Source organism: Eumetopias jubatus, unplaced genomic scaffold (genome assembly GCF_037043125.1).
Source record: "Eumetopias jubatus isolate StellerSeaLion01/CBP00866 unplaced genomic scaffold, mEumJub1_p1.0 scaffold_3, whole genome shotgun sequence".
NCBI lineage: Eukaryota > Metazoa > Chordata > Mammalia > Carnivora > Otariidae > Eumetopias > Eumetopias jubatus.
Genome location: NW_028274809.1, coordinates 180,783,696 through 180,798,242, shown reverse-complemented (window position 1 = coordinate 180,798,242; position 14,547 = coordinate 180,783,696). Strand labels below are relative to the sequence as shown.

At 42.8% G+C, this 14,547-nt stretch overlaps 1 non-coding gene across 1 annotated transcript; it reads right to left on the bottom strand.

The window, feature by feature from the left end:
* Window positions 1-677: 677 nt before the first annotated feature.
* Window positions 678-788, bottom strand: LOC114215900 (U6 spliceosomal RNA). The gene has a single exon (XR_003610655.1). It is a non-coding gene; the product is annotated as a U6 spliceosomal RNA (small nuclear RNA).
* Between the last annotated feature and the right edge of the window lie 13,759 nt (window positions 789-14,547).

Below are 14,547 nucleotides of genomic sequence, written 5' to 3'. Positions count from 1 at the left end.
ATGGCATTTACAAACAGCCAAGCATTCTGGTGGACCCATGAGGCGTGGCAGTTCAGTGACTCCAAGCAAGTACAGCATGTTGGGTCTGTGACTGGGTAAGAGGGGTCATTGACAACCCCTCTGGGCCACGCCTTCTGTTTAAACCAGAACGTGCTTCAGCCCCAGAGGAAGACAATGGCCGTCTAATGAACACTGACGAGCAAGGAGCCCTGTCCCACCATTTTTTTTTACTTGTGTTACTTTCTTGAACCGGCCAATGATACTGAAAATGATGACAGAAAGAAAGGAGAAGATACGGCATTGGTTTCTTTTCCTTTCAGCCTTTCCTTACTCTTCAGTAAAATGAAAATAGAGTCGGTGGAATGTGTGCTATGAAAAGCTGAGTTCGTTTTGTGCACTACACGTATGAGCTTCGAAATATGGCTTGTGTCATTCCAAGGGTGCTATATATGAGTTGAATGCTCCTCTATTTGCATTTAACGCTGGTATTGCACCACATAAAGATGAATGGCAAATTTCATGTTAATCATTTCAAATGTTGATTTTTCTTGATTTAGAATGACATTAAATAGCAAATAAAAAAGCCCAAATACCATGATAAATCAAAAGGAGACCTCAGAAGAAAGGAAAAAGCTTTATATTTTAATAGCTTTAAAGGCATTTTTTTCTCCTTTTATTTTTTTACGGAACACCTCACAAATTTGTGCGGCATAGTGGTGCAGGGGCCGTGCTAATCTTCTCTGTATCGTCCCAATGTCAGTAGGTATATGTGCTGCCTAAGTGAGCACTCTCCTTTTTAGACAAGAAGCCCCACATTTTCATTCTGTAACGGACCCTGCAAATGATATAGCTGACCCTGCTCAAGGCCTCATAAGTGCACAGGTCTGTCATGCAAAAAAAAAACAGCCTGCTGTCAATGTCCCCTTCAGGTGACAATGTCAGGAAGGAACAGCGCTCAAAAGCTCAGCCTTCAAAGGGCAAGTGGCTGAAGCCACAAGGTGCACAGATGATAAGAAGGCTTCCCTGGAGTTGCTCTTTGGTCATAATTGCTCTGCAAGGTTGCTTCTCAGCAGGGGAGGCTTCTGGCCCTGGCCTGGAGCTTCACGGGCTCCTAGCCCCACCCCCCGCCCCGCCCCGCCCCTGCCCCGCCCAGATGGCGTCACTGCAGAATGAACAAACCCTAAATAAAGCAAAAAAGCAGGTTTGAAAGCAATTATGAGTGAAGGGAGTGGCATTATTTCCTTTTCAAATAAATATGCAATAAAATCACCAAATATGGGTGTATCTATTCAAAGAATATCACTTTAAGATTCTGGTGATCCCTTTGCCCCTAGTTAAAAATATAGTAAAACAGAAAGGTCTGCCCTGGAGACTCAAAAGCCATGTAAAACCACACAGGACCAGTGATCGGTATGTTTCACGTGGACAGGGGGGTGAGAGGGGTTGGCAAAGGCCAGGCACAGACTGCTTTTGAAGATGGGATAGAGATGAGTGAGGCATTTGTTCTCAAAGTGGAGACCTTTAACCAAACGGGGCATGCCTGTCTCATCGACTATCACTGCGCAGCTGCGAGAATGTCACTAAAGTCCAGATACAGTTAAACTCACAATTGGGGTTAAAGCAGGCTGTACAATGAAAGGGGATTCAAAAAATTTCCCCCCCAATTTCATGAAATATCAGTCTGTATAATTTGGAAGGGAGGAAACAGAAAGAGCTTACTGATTTCACCTGGCAATCGTACATCCGTGCGCATGGTGGACGGGGCAGAGACTCCCGAGGACCGTCTATGCAAAGTCGGAGAAAGGAAGAAACACTTCTTGAGTTAAATCACGTGTGTTTTTCTTTTTTGCTAAAAGTGAGGACTAAGATGAGCCACTCTAAGATTAAACCCGATGCTATCTTTACATCCCATTTCATTTTAAACTCCTCTTGCTGGGCAGCTTCTCCACGTGCAGAGCCCGTTCACCACGGAGATGAACGTGTCTGGCTTATTGTTCATAAAGCCCAGGCTAGTTGAAAACTATTTTGGGTTTCTCACTCAAATCAGATTTCAACTTTGATTTTTCAAAAGGTTAATAGGTTAGTCCAGCGGTCTGTTGTGTCAACAGGGCCCTAGAAAAAAATAATCATGAAAGCAATATCAAAAGGTCAAAAGGAAGAAATTGAAAATGCTGTAATAAAGAAATGATGGAAGCCTGTTCTGTGTGCATTTTAATTCAAACGCAGAAGCCTGACAAAGAAAATAAGATGATGTTGCTCAGCGTGGTTGCTGGGAGGGAAAAGTGACATGACACTAGCCCGGAGCGAGATGAATTTCAACAGCTCATGGTGGCCTAATGTTCCCTAAAGAGTCTAGTGAGACAGGAGAAATATGAACGGAGGTAGGAAGGGAATGGAATCTCTGGTAACGAATTATTTTTTTTTAGTGTGGGGTGAAGTTAATGCAATCACCATTGGCTGCTATAGAACACGCAAACAAACAACAAGAATTTGAATCTCTAAACTTCCTTTAGGGTGTAAGTGTGATTAGTGTTCCATACACAGGGCAAAGGGGAAAAGGTGGGGACTACAGAAGGTAAAGCAGTGCTGGGACCAATTTCTGCTACTTGCTTCACACTGACCATCTTGCGCTGGTTGTTAGTAGTGCAACTGGGACTCACAAAAGCCACACGTTGTGTTGTGGGGGCCTCGGGGAAGGACAGAGCGTGAGGGGAGTTCTATATGCTGAGTCTCTGGGTGTGTGTGCACAGGTGGGTGGGTGGGGCGTTCCTTCGTAGATGTAAAGACAAAGATCGTGTTTGTGCGCTATGCTGGTATCCTTAAGTTTCCTCTTCTTGGCAAGAGACTTGGCACTGGCCCCTGAATCTACTTATCTTTCATAAAACAAGACGATAGCTTAAGGAACCACATGATTCTGCCCCAACGTTCTTTCCATCCTTTCAAAGGTCCAAGGAACAAAACGAGGAACTAAAATCTTAACCACTGATGGAAACGCCAGAAGATGAAAAGCTGAACAAATAACCAACATATAATATATACTATATACGAGGATATCTAAATAATATAAGCATATGAAAGATTAAATCTCTAAACTGAAAACAGTAAGTTGGTTCCTTTCTCCCAACAGTTTCCTGGGACATCCCTTTTACGTAGTAGAAACTTACTAATAAGGATTTGAACTAAATGCCTGCTCAACAGAAAAACTAGTGGATAATAAGGTGCTAAACACATTTAAAATAACTTTTATTATGCTTTACGCTTCCCTACTCAACCATTCTTAATGGCTCCCCAATGCCTGTGTAGTTAGATATATAGGTATAAATACATGCAGTAAAATTCACAGATTTTAAGTATACAGTTCAATGAGTTTGAGCAAACGTATTTAGCTCAGTAACCAACACCCAAGTCAAGATACAGGACATTTACATCAACCTAGAAGGTTTTCGATTGTCCATTCTGGCCAACGCTTCTCCCCTCCCAGAAGCAAACACTATTCTAACTCTTATCCTCATAGATTTTTTTTTTTTTTCTGCTTGATCTCAGTGGAATCACAATGGTATCATACAAAGTGAGTCTCTTTGTTTCTGGCTTCTTTTGCTCGATATAATTTTTTTGTTGTTTTTTGTTTTTAAAGATTTATTTATTTATTTGAGAGAGAGAGAGAGAACATGAGTGGGGGGGAGGATGGAAGAGGAGCAGAGAGAGAGAGAGGGAGAAGCAGACTCCCCGCTGAGCAGGGAACCCCACACAGGGCTCGATCCCAGGACCCCTAGATCATGACCTGAGCCAAAGGCAGACACCTAACTGGCGGAGCCACCCAGGCGCCCCTCAATGCAGTGTTTCTGAGATTCTTCCATGGCTGCCATCAACATTCTTTAAAATTTTTGAAATATTTACTTCAAAAATGTATAGTCAAACTCGAGAAACGAAATTTATCCTAATCGTTTTCAACTTTGTATGGTGAACCTGGAGAGCTTTTAAAAAAATACCAATAGTCATGCCCACCTTCAGAGTGTCTGATTTAATTGGTCTGGGGTAGGAGGAAAGCATTTCTGAATGCTGGCATTCTAGTATTTCTGAAAGCTCCCCCCTCGATTCTGATATTCCACCATAGTTGAGAATCCCTGGACTCAGAAATGATGGAATTCCACCTCAAGTTCATGCAGATCTTCCCCTATCCCCCTTTTCCATCTCAGAGGAATGGGTGGCCTTTCTCCTTTCTATCTGTGCTCCTGACTTAATAATAGCTACTATTTTATGAAAGCTTACGCTGTGCTAATGACTTCTATCTATTATCTCATTTAGGTCTTACAACAATCATGTTATTCCAGTTTGGCAAAATGAACAAAATGAGGGTTAAAGAGAGAAGTTATGCAGCTTGTAAGGGTAGGAGCCAGGATTCAAACACATTTATTATTTGCTGAGAAATACCTCCCCATCGTGATTATATCTCCTATCCGTTAATTATCTTTCTCCAAACTTTTCTTCTCCTTTGGCTTTTTAAATTTTCCTCAGTCTACACTAATGCTTAGGTTACCTTTAGCCTAAAGAAAGAATAAATAAAGACTTCTCCTTTAAACATGTCAGTCTTCAAACTCCACTCTTATTTCTCTCCTCCTGTTCTACTCTTCTGCGCATTGCACAAACCAGGGGCACCCCCTGGCATGTGACTACAGTGGTTCTCCGGTCCCCGGTGAGTTCCTCATCGCCCCATTCAATCTTTCAGCTTAGTTTGCATTCTGTTCAATTCTTGGCCACTCTCTCCCTCTGTTGTTTTCATATGCTCAACTGATTGACCGGACACCAGTGGGAAACTGTTTGGTCTCAACTTGTAACTAGAAACCTAAAGAACTTAGTGTTGATCAAGGTCAAATGAGGAATCAGATTCATGGTTATAGTAATAACCAAAACAATAGGCAATTGTTATTGCTTGCTATGTATCTGTGTAACATGCTGTTTAAGATCCAAGGAGGAGACTATAAAGTCCCCTCCAACAACATGGAGACAATCCTGTTGACTTAGGCAAGACTCAAGTTAATAAAACAATTACAGTTTATTAAACTTAGTAAACAATTTAAAAATGAGTTTAAAAATGAATAAATGCTGGATAATATGGTACAGACTACAAGTACAGCAAGTATCCAGAAAAAAAAAAAAAAAGTACTTCTGGGCAAAGAGACTCATAAAGTAGTTAGTGTTTTATTAGGCCTTGTCTTATCTCTAAGTCTTGTAATGTCTTTCTGGGTCATAGAGGAGTTAGTATGGTCAGGAAGATGGGATACGGGGCTCAGGAGAGGGAAAGGGCTCAATTCTTGATGATGCCGTTGCTTCTTCTCTGACTTTGCTATACCACCTTTTCTTTGTCTCCAATCTCCATTTCTCCCTGCTTCCACTGGTCACCATACCTCACATTAAAACTCCTCCTGAACAGAGTGGCAATCCTATCCTTCTCTCTGGCTCAACAGTAGAGCTGTACTAACTGCCTGACTCTTTATCCCCCCAGAGCACTCTGTTATGCAGCTACTCATCTTCCAGATTCTACTGGGATTGGATCTAAAGATAGTCAATCTAATCGATCTCTTTCCCAACAGTCACATACTTCCCAGAAAAGCCTCTTTTTCAAAGAAGTGTTTACAACAAAACATCATTTGAAAACGTAAAAATCATCAAACGACGTTCACATAGAAGCACAGCAGATGACTCATGTTGGCATAGCAATAACATACCTACTTTTCTAAGAAACAAAGCTCTGAGCTTTTCCTAGGTTTTCACGACTAAAATCCATTTAATCTGGAACTAGCCATAGAAAGTGTCTGGTCCAGTCTCTGCTTTTCCTAGATGGAAGCCTAAAAAGGGAATTTCTTTTCCCAGCTAACTGAGTTGCTTTCTAAACACTAAAATTCAGGCTTCGAACTTCTGGGGTTCTGTCCACTATAACATAAAGTCTTCTTCATCAGAGAAATATTGCAAGAATCTAGAAGGCATCTCAAAAATTGAATTTGTTGCCTAGGAGAGCATGGGTCAAAACCTTGCTTTTTTTAAACAGTGCATTTTCACCGAGCAATCCATTTTAAAGGCATTAGAAAACAAGGTAACCTTTTTTTTTTTTCAAATCAAGACAATCTCATGAGAATACTGCTATCATACCAAGAGATATATTGTGGCTGAAGTTACAAAAAAGTCTGACAAGGCTATAAAGGTTTGTTATTATTCAGGTATGGCAAGGTCAACAGATCAGGAGATGATTGAGAAGATAGTGTGTTATGCTCACAGATCCCAAGAGGAGGGAGGAGGCCACACCAGGGGTTAGGACACGCAGGCAAGTGCTGGGGTTGGCCAAGAGACAGAAGGAGAGAGGGAACTTTATTGTAGTTTCTCATGGGAAGGAACAGGCAAGGCAGAGGAAGCGGACTTAGGACTGGCTAGTTGGAATAATTTCAGCAGGCTCTGAATCATAGGGGCTGTCCCTCTTTGTCTGGTGCCTGTTTTGGGATGATTGGAGCAAGGGATAGTGGCCCAGAGTGTGAGAGCCTGCTAAAGGAGGTGGTTGGTGTTATGAGCTCTGGGCTGACTGGTGTGCATTTGAAAATACACTCTCTGGTGAGTTTACTCTCTCCAGAAATTGGCTAACCCTGAGAGACGGTCTTTCAGGTCAGCAAAGCCCCAAATGTCAAAGCATCAGACTATGGAAAAGAAAACACATGGTTAATACAAATGGTCAGGAATGATACATTCAACCATAGTTGAAACACTATCTGGAAACATGATCATTGATGTTTGGATCAGGATAACCAGGGGAGAAAGAAACGGGATGGTCTCTATTGTCACCAACCATTTGTCCCTTTCTCACTCAACTGAGTAAGAGCTAAGACGAGAACTCATGTGTTACTCCTTCCCCCTGCCAGCCCCCAACTCAGTAATTAATGGCTCTTTGGAGAATGCTACTTGAATCTGCCTTCTCCACAGAGTTTCTCAGAGCTTTTTGGAGCATGGGCCTTTAAGATGTCAGTGCTTCTTTTCTTTTTTTTCAAGATTTTATTTATTTTATTTATTTGACAGAGAGAGAGAGAGAGAAAGAGAGCACCAGAAGGCAGAAGGAGAAGGAGAAGCAGGCTCCCCGCTGAGCAGAGAGCCAGATGCAGGACTCGATCCCAGGACCCCGGGATCATGACCTGAGCCAAAGGCAGCTGCTTAACCAACTGAGCCACCCAGGAGCCCCAAGATGTCAGTGTTTCTTAACTGGAGACATTCTGGGTATCCAGATCTTCATGAAGCTAAGTCCCATCCTCTGCTTCGAAGGATCGATTGCAGCACATTGCTGGTGGCACCTGTCTTGCTCACAGAGCCGTGAACGTAAGTGCTGGAATCCTGTTCTATCAAGTGCTTATTTAAAAGAAGAAAGTGCATTTCTGAATCTGGGCAAGAGACCAATTTTAAATGGAAGTTGAATTTCACCCTCTATGTCTTTGACTTGGGTTACTAAAAGACCTAAATTTGAAGCTTAAACATGGTCTAAATTAGTGACATCATTTTCTAATGCAAGTTGTTTTAAAGATATGTAAATTGTCATTCTTTTTATTCGGAGAATGATTAAGATCTATATTGGTTAGTATTTTTTTCCTGCAAATGCCTACCTTATAGGTGATAATTTTGAATTGTAGTAAGAAGTTGTATTTACAGGTAAATATTAAAAGAAAAGACAGCTCATAATAATCAACTTGTTGATGGACCAATTTAGAGTGTCAGGTTATGGGGTGCCTGGGTGGCTCAGTCGTTAAGCGTCTGCCTTTGGCTCAGGTCATGATCCCAGGGTCCTGGGATTGAGCCCCATGTCGCTCCTTGCTCCTTGCTCAGCGGGGAGCCTGCTTCTTTCCTGCCTGCTGCTCCCCCTGCTTGTGCTTGCTCTCTGTCTCTTTCTCTCTCTAGCTCTCTCTGGGTCAAATAAATAAATAAATAAAATCTTTTTAAAAAAATTTTAAAAAATAGATTTAGAGTGTTAGGTTATGGGATACTGTTTTCTGATAAAGTGATGGCTATTTTCTGTCTCCATGAATGTGACTAGTCTAAGGATCTCATACAAGCAAAACCACACAGTATTTATCCTTTTGTGATTGGCTTTTTTTCACTTACCATCATGTCCTCAAGGTTCATCCATGTATGTCGCAGCCTGTGTCAGAAGCTCCTTCCTTTCTAAAGCTGAATTATATTCCATTATCTGTACAGACCACATTTGGGTTGCTTCCACATTTTGGTTATTGTGAATAATGTTGCTATGAACATAGGTGTAGAAATATCTCTTTGAATCTCTACTTTCAATTCTTTGGGGTATTTACCCAGAAGTAGAATTACTGGATCACATGGTAATTTTATTTTTAATTTTTTGAGGAACCATTATACTGTTTTTTATAGTGGCTGCACCATTTTATATTCCCAGAACTGGATAATTTAAAATGTTCCTTGCACATTTAAGATTTTAGGACTTAACACTTTCAATAATCTCTTTCAGCCATTTTCCTCTTTACCTGGAAATCCTGCTCATCATGGAAAAATGTTCAAATGTCTTTTTACTCCAGGAAGCTTTTTCTGATCTCTCCTTCTCTTATGCCTGGATTATGCACGTTCTAGCACCCTAATTTACCAGTGTCAACATTAATCACTTTTTACATTAATCGTTTATTTTTTTCTAGGACATGTGTTCCTAGAAGTTAGAGATCATGTCTTATTCCTCCTTATCTCCTCAGTGCCTTGATTATATAGAATAACCAAGCAGCAAGTGTCTGATGAATGAATGTGTGGGTGGATTGGCACAAAATAGGGTCAAATAGTTCCAAATGAGAGATTGAGGAAGTGATTAAAAACAGTAAAACTGGAGAATAATTTTTCTCCTAATGCAAGGTATTTCCCTGGAAAGGCTGGGACCCAAATAATAATAATAATAAGCATAAAATTTAAAAACCTACTGTCCCAACCATCAGCTAGGGGAGAGTCTTCTCACTCGGGCTCTGGAATGCCTGGTTTGCCATTCTTGCTCAAGCAGGCCTGCATGTCCACAGGATGGACTGGTCGTGATACTGTCCACCAACATGGAAATGCAGAGGGGCATTCTATGCTCTTTCACAACAGAGCATGAAAGGCACTTTCTCCACTCATCTCCTTTTCAGCAATACACGGAAGTCTTCTTTACTGCTGGAAGAGACCGTAGAGTCCAATGACTCAGAGCCCTGTTATCTTGGATGATGCGGCTGAGTTTCAGAGCAGGGAAGAGGCTGTTCCCAAGTCCCATGGCAAGAGGGCTTCGACCTACATCTGGAGATCCAGACAAATGCTCTTCTTACACAGTTACAAACTATTTTTAAACGACTTTGCAGAGTAGTGGAGGACAGGCCTGTAATTGGATACAGTGAAAAGACACTTCAGTGGAAGTCTTTAATTTAGAGGGTCAGATTGAAGTCGCTTCCACTCCAAGCTAGATAAAAGGCCCTGAACTGTGGGCAAGCAGGCGATGGTGCCGATAGTTCTGGAGCCAGGCAAGAGGACCCCCAACCTTCCTGGGGCAAGAGCCCACCTCTGCAAATACTCCCTTTGTGCAGGCTCGCGACCAGCCGGCATGGAGGATGTCCAGAGCTCTCCCGGAGTGGAAGTTGCTGCCCCTGGTCGGCCTCCAAAGCGGGCGAGGGAGGATGCCGCGGGCTGTCTGCAGGGGCGGGACCAGGAGCATGCACCTGCCGCAGGGCTCAGAGGGGTGGGAGGGGCAGGGGCGGTGCGCGCGGCCTCGGCTCCGACTGTCCCGCCGCCAGCGCGCAGCCGCGCTCCGACGGCCACGCGGGGCACACGGGGGCCGCGCACCAGGCGCCAGGTGAGCGGAGATCGGATCCGGGAGCTGCGGGAGGGCCGGCGGGGGCCGGGTGCGGGGATCCGGCGCTGATCCGGGAGGGACGCGGGGCGCCCTGAGCCTGGGCAGCAGAGCCCCGGGCACGTCTCTGCGGCAGGATAGGGGCGCGGACAGATCAGGGGCCCCTGGTTCTCTCGGAGGCAGCAGGAAATCCCCGCATCCCCGCAGGGAAAAGGAGAGCCTAAGATGGCCAGAGGTTTATCTCAGGGAGGCCTGAAAAAGTTCCGGACTGTCAATCCCATCTTGTGCCTTTTTCAGGACCAAGCATGGGTGTCTTTGGGGGGTGGGGGTACTTTGGGGACAGGCAGCATTCATCTCTGACACTGATTGATTCTGACTTCTGGATACATTCTTAGCTCTTACTGCATCTTCCTGGTGTTAGCAAAGGTCCAAAGACACTGCCCCACAGTCTTCCCAACAAGTAAAGGAACACCCCCCCATGCCTTTTTCTTTTTCTTTCTTTCTTTCTTTCTTTCTTTCTTTCTTTCTTTCTTTCTTTCTTTCTTTCTTTCTTTCTTTCTTTCTTTCTTTCTTTCTTTCTTTCTTTCTTTCTTTCTTTCTTTCTTTCTTTCTTTCTCTTTCTCTCTTTCTCTTTCTCTTTCTTTCTTTCTTTCTTTCTTTCTCTCTTTCTCTCTTTCTTTTTCTCTTTCTTTCTTTCTTTCTTTCTTTCTTTTGTCTTGTTTTGTCACTATGGATTTAATGAACAAGTTTAGTACTGTCTCTAAATCTCCAAATGGTATGTAAAATTTCTGTGTGCCCGTACATGTATTTTTCCCAGGAGGGCTTCCATAGACTTTATTTAAAGATCAAATAGCTAAAACCATAGCTTTGGGTCCCATCAACATGGCAAGTACTAACAGTCTTTAGGGTGACTGAGGGGCAGATTCTTATTTGAAAACTGGGATTGAGGGAAGGGTTAGGGAGAGGAATTCCTTCGAATTCTGGGAGGACAACATTCATGCGCCTCTCAAATTTGCCTGGAGTAAGAATTGGTCTGTCTTCCACCAGTACGAAATCAAATCAGTTTACAGATATGTAGAGGAGGAAACGAAGATGGATCTTTGTGAATGAAATGTCTATCTACGGTTCTTCTTGATAACCAATCGCAGCCCGAGCTGCAGTTTCCGGGGACTCTGAAGGAATGTGAGAGGTGCAGGGTTACAAGTTTCTATGTCCCTGGTCCATAGCAGCTTGAGAAGAGGAAAGAATGAATGTTAACTCAGCCTTGGAATAGCACCAGAAAAACCTAGGGTGTGAGTCCAGAGGGAAGAGAACACTGACGGGGTGGGGTCTGGGAAGTTGGGTTTGGAGCTTACTACAAAATTAACAGATACCCTAGAAAAATCGCATTTCATCATTAATCCTACTTGTTCCCACCAAATGGGCAAGAGTGTGCCATGGACATACCGTAGTATATGCTGCTACTTGAATAGATGCTATTTCTGTTCATATCTTCCCTATCTGCAGTCTGTGAGGTTCATGGGCAAGTTGGTATCCCAGTCTGTGAGGTTCATGGGCAAGTTGGCATTTAGGATAGCGGTCCCCAAGCTGTGTGTTTCCAAACACTGATGTCCTGCAACTAGCCTCAAATAATCACATTCTTTTCCCAATTTCAGAGAAAAAGATAAAGCCAAATGATGTGGTTTTTTCCTTATAAAAATATCCCAAATCATTGGCGCTTGCTTTTATTTGTGTGTTATCTAGTTTAGTTCAAATATATGTATTTCGTTATGTTGAAACTTAATAGATCATTATTGCTAGTTTATGAAGAGTCGGTTAGTTCTAGGTGGTCTATAACCTTCCTATGATTGAGATCCACTGTTGTAGCAAAAAATAGGGGACACATCACATTTTTCTTTACTGTCCTTTTGAATGCAAATGAGTCCTTTGTGGACATCTGGGTGGTGGTAGTGAATTTCACAGGACTCTGGAACCTGCCTCATTCTACTTCACTCACATCCCTGCCCAGTTCTATCCATTGCTCTAAAGTTGACCCATATTTTGTAAACTCAACCATTCTTTTGCTGAAGCTTATGGAAGAGGGGTTAAATTTCTTAGCCAACCCCTTCTCCCTTACAATGGGTCAGTCGGTCTTCATTAAATCCCCAGTTGAACTGTTGTTTTTCAAAACAGTAAGGTGGTTATTTCTACCTACAACCTGTCTTTTCCTGATATGATTATTATTAAAAATGGCCCCATACCAGGGCCAGGGGGCTATTTGGCAGTAACAGAAATTATAATTGTGCTTCTTGCTTTAAAAGTGGTTAAAGAAGCAAACTTTTTAAAAAATAATATTTGCCACTTCATTAACCCTTCAGCCTAAGGTAAAATTCTGCTGATGTTGCTGAGTTCTTTTTTTTTTTTTTTTAAGCAAGCATATACTGAGCACTTTCTCCGAGTCGGCCCTTGGGGTATGAGGTGATTCTATGTTTCTGCTTTCAGGGAGTTGACAGACAAACAGTGTGGCCTTGAATCAGCACTTATTAAAAAGTGACTTCTGGAAGTGCTGCCTCAGGGACTCTTTGACCATGACCCCTTGCTTTCGGGTTTAAATACCTGCCCATGAGCCCATTTAAAGAATCTGGCCGAGGAAAAAGCTCTCCGCTGCAGTTTCCTGGGCTCAGAGCACCCTTGCTGGTCAGCAGGACCTGACTCCTATTACCTCCCGTACTGTGTAGGTAATAGTTCGAGGAATATTGTGTCCAGTGAGAGTAAATTAACTTGACAAGGAGAGAAACATTTGCTTTCCGTCTGTAATACACATCCCAATGAGTACTGGCCTCTCCCCCGGACGATCCTAATGGCTGCCCGGTGGCATGTTTCACATCCTTAGGCTAGTCTTTCCCCAATTCATATGGAATAAAAGTCATAAATGTTTAAAGGCATCCTGATCTGCACCGGAAGTGTGAGCTGGAGGAGTATGTTCAAGGCCAATGAACAGGGGAAGATTCTATCAGTTTCAGATTAGTTAAGTTGGGCCAGTCTGAAATATACCTCCTTACTACACTGAGGGAAAGCGTGAAAGTGTAGATTTTGATACCAGGTAATAGTAATAATGATGGCAGACAATGATATAGCAGTTAGTATGTGCCAGGCATCCTTCAAAACACTTTATGTACATTAACGTATCAACTTATTTAACCTCTCTCAACCCAAAGAGCTGAGTACCATTATCATTGACAATTTAGCCCTGCATCACACAATTTATGATGTTTGATTTACTTAGCCCTTCTGGGATAAAGTCTAATTCAGCCTTGTTATTTTAGGGCACTTAGTTCAATTCTTGCCTTTGTATTGTGAGGGGCAGCCTTGCTCTGCACACAGACTGCCCTAGTCTGTATCTTGGTTCACTCCTGACTAGCAGGGTGACCTTGAGCAAATCACTGCTTCTTCATGCCTCAGTTTCCTCTGTAAAATGGGAGTGATCACAGAACTACCCCGTCAGGTTGCTGTGAGGATTGAATGAATTTATACACGTAAGACACTTAGAGTAGTAGAGCTTTGTCCACAGGAAGCGCTATTATTTTCATTATCAGCTACTTTTTCTTTCCAGCTGCATCTCCCACTGCTCCCTAATGTAGCCGCTACACTGAGCTACTTAGAGCTCCCCTGAACCTTCTGAAGTCTTCCTATGTCAGTGGCTTTGCACACGTTATTCCCTTTGCCTGGAATGCCTTTCCCTGCCTATTGCTACCTTCAGCTGAAATGTTCCTTCCTAATGACCTTCCTCTAGTGTCCTCCCCCGTTCTCCAGGTAGGTATTCCCGTCCTTCTTTGCGATCTCGGTAGCTTCGTGCCGTTCATCTATCAAAGGACTTAGTGATTAACAACTACCCAACATTTATTGAGCACTTATCACACGCCCAGTAGTGTTCCAAGTGCTTTTCTTGCTTTTTAAAAAAATATATTGAGAGCTCCATGTGGTAGGGTTATATTTCGTTAAAATTATGTCCATGTCCATCTCCCCCAGTAGACTGTGATAGTGGCTTGTACATCTGTGTGTGTTATTCATTTTGTATCTCTAAGAGCTGGCGGAGTGCCTAATTAATACACAGTGGGCACTCCATAAATGTGTAAGTGGATGCATTTTACCAGCATCTATTTACATCTGAATGAAAAGCTAATTGTAAGTAATTCTTCTTCTAAATAATCTTCATGCTTTTCTCATTGCAGAAATTCACTGACAAAATTTTAGAAAACACTGATAAGTAAGAAGAAGGAAGTGAAAATCCCACTGCTCCTAGCCCTGGGGGGCTTCAGCAAGGTGCTTAGGGACATCCAAGTTCTCAGCGGCTAAACTGAGAATCAAGGTCAGGCAGGCTGGCGACAGAGCCCAAAGCTCTTAACGCTGCATGAATCTGCTGCTCTTCTTCCCCTGGCAGACACACATGCCCTCCCATGAACAAATTATGTTAGCTAGTAAAATAGGTTGGAAGAGCTGACATTTGAAAATGAAATCTACCATCCAGGTGATGGTGCAAGGCATGAAATCTACATTTTAAAAATGGCCGGTATTCTGTCTTTTCCTGCCTTCCCATTTCATGTTCCATCATGTATTTGGGGGAATCCAGATGGAGAGACAGCACAGTGAAGTAAGGCAGAATAGAGGATGGCTTCTAAATCCGACTAACACAGGTCTGAACCCCGGCTTTGCCC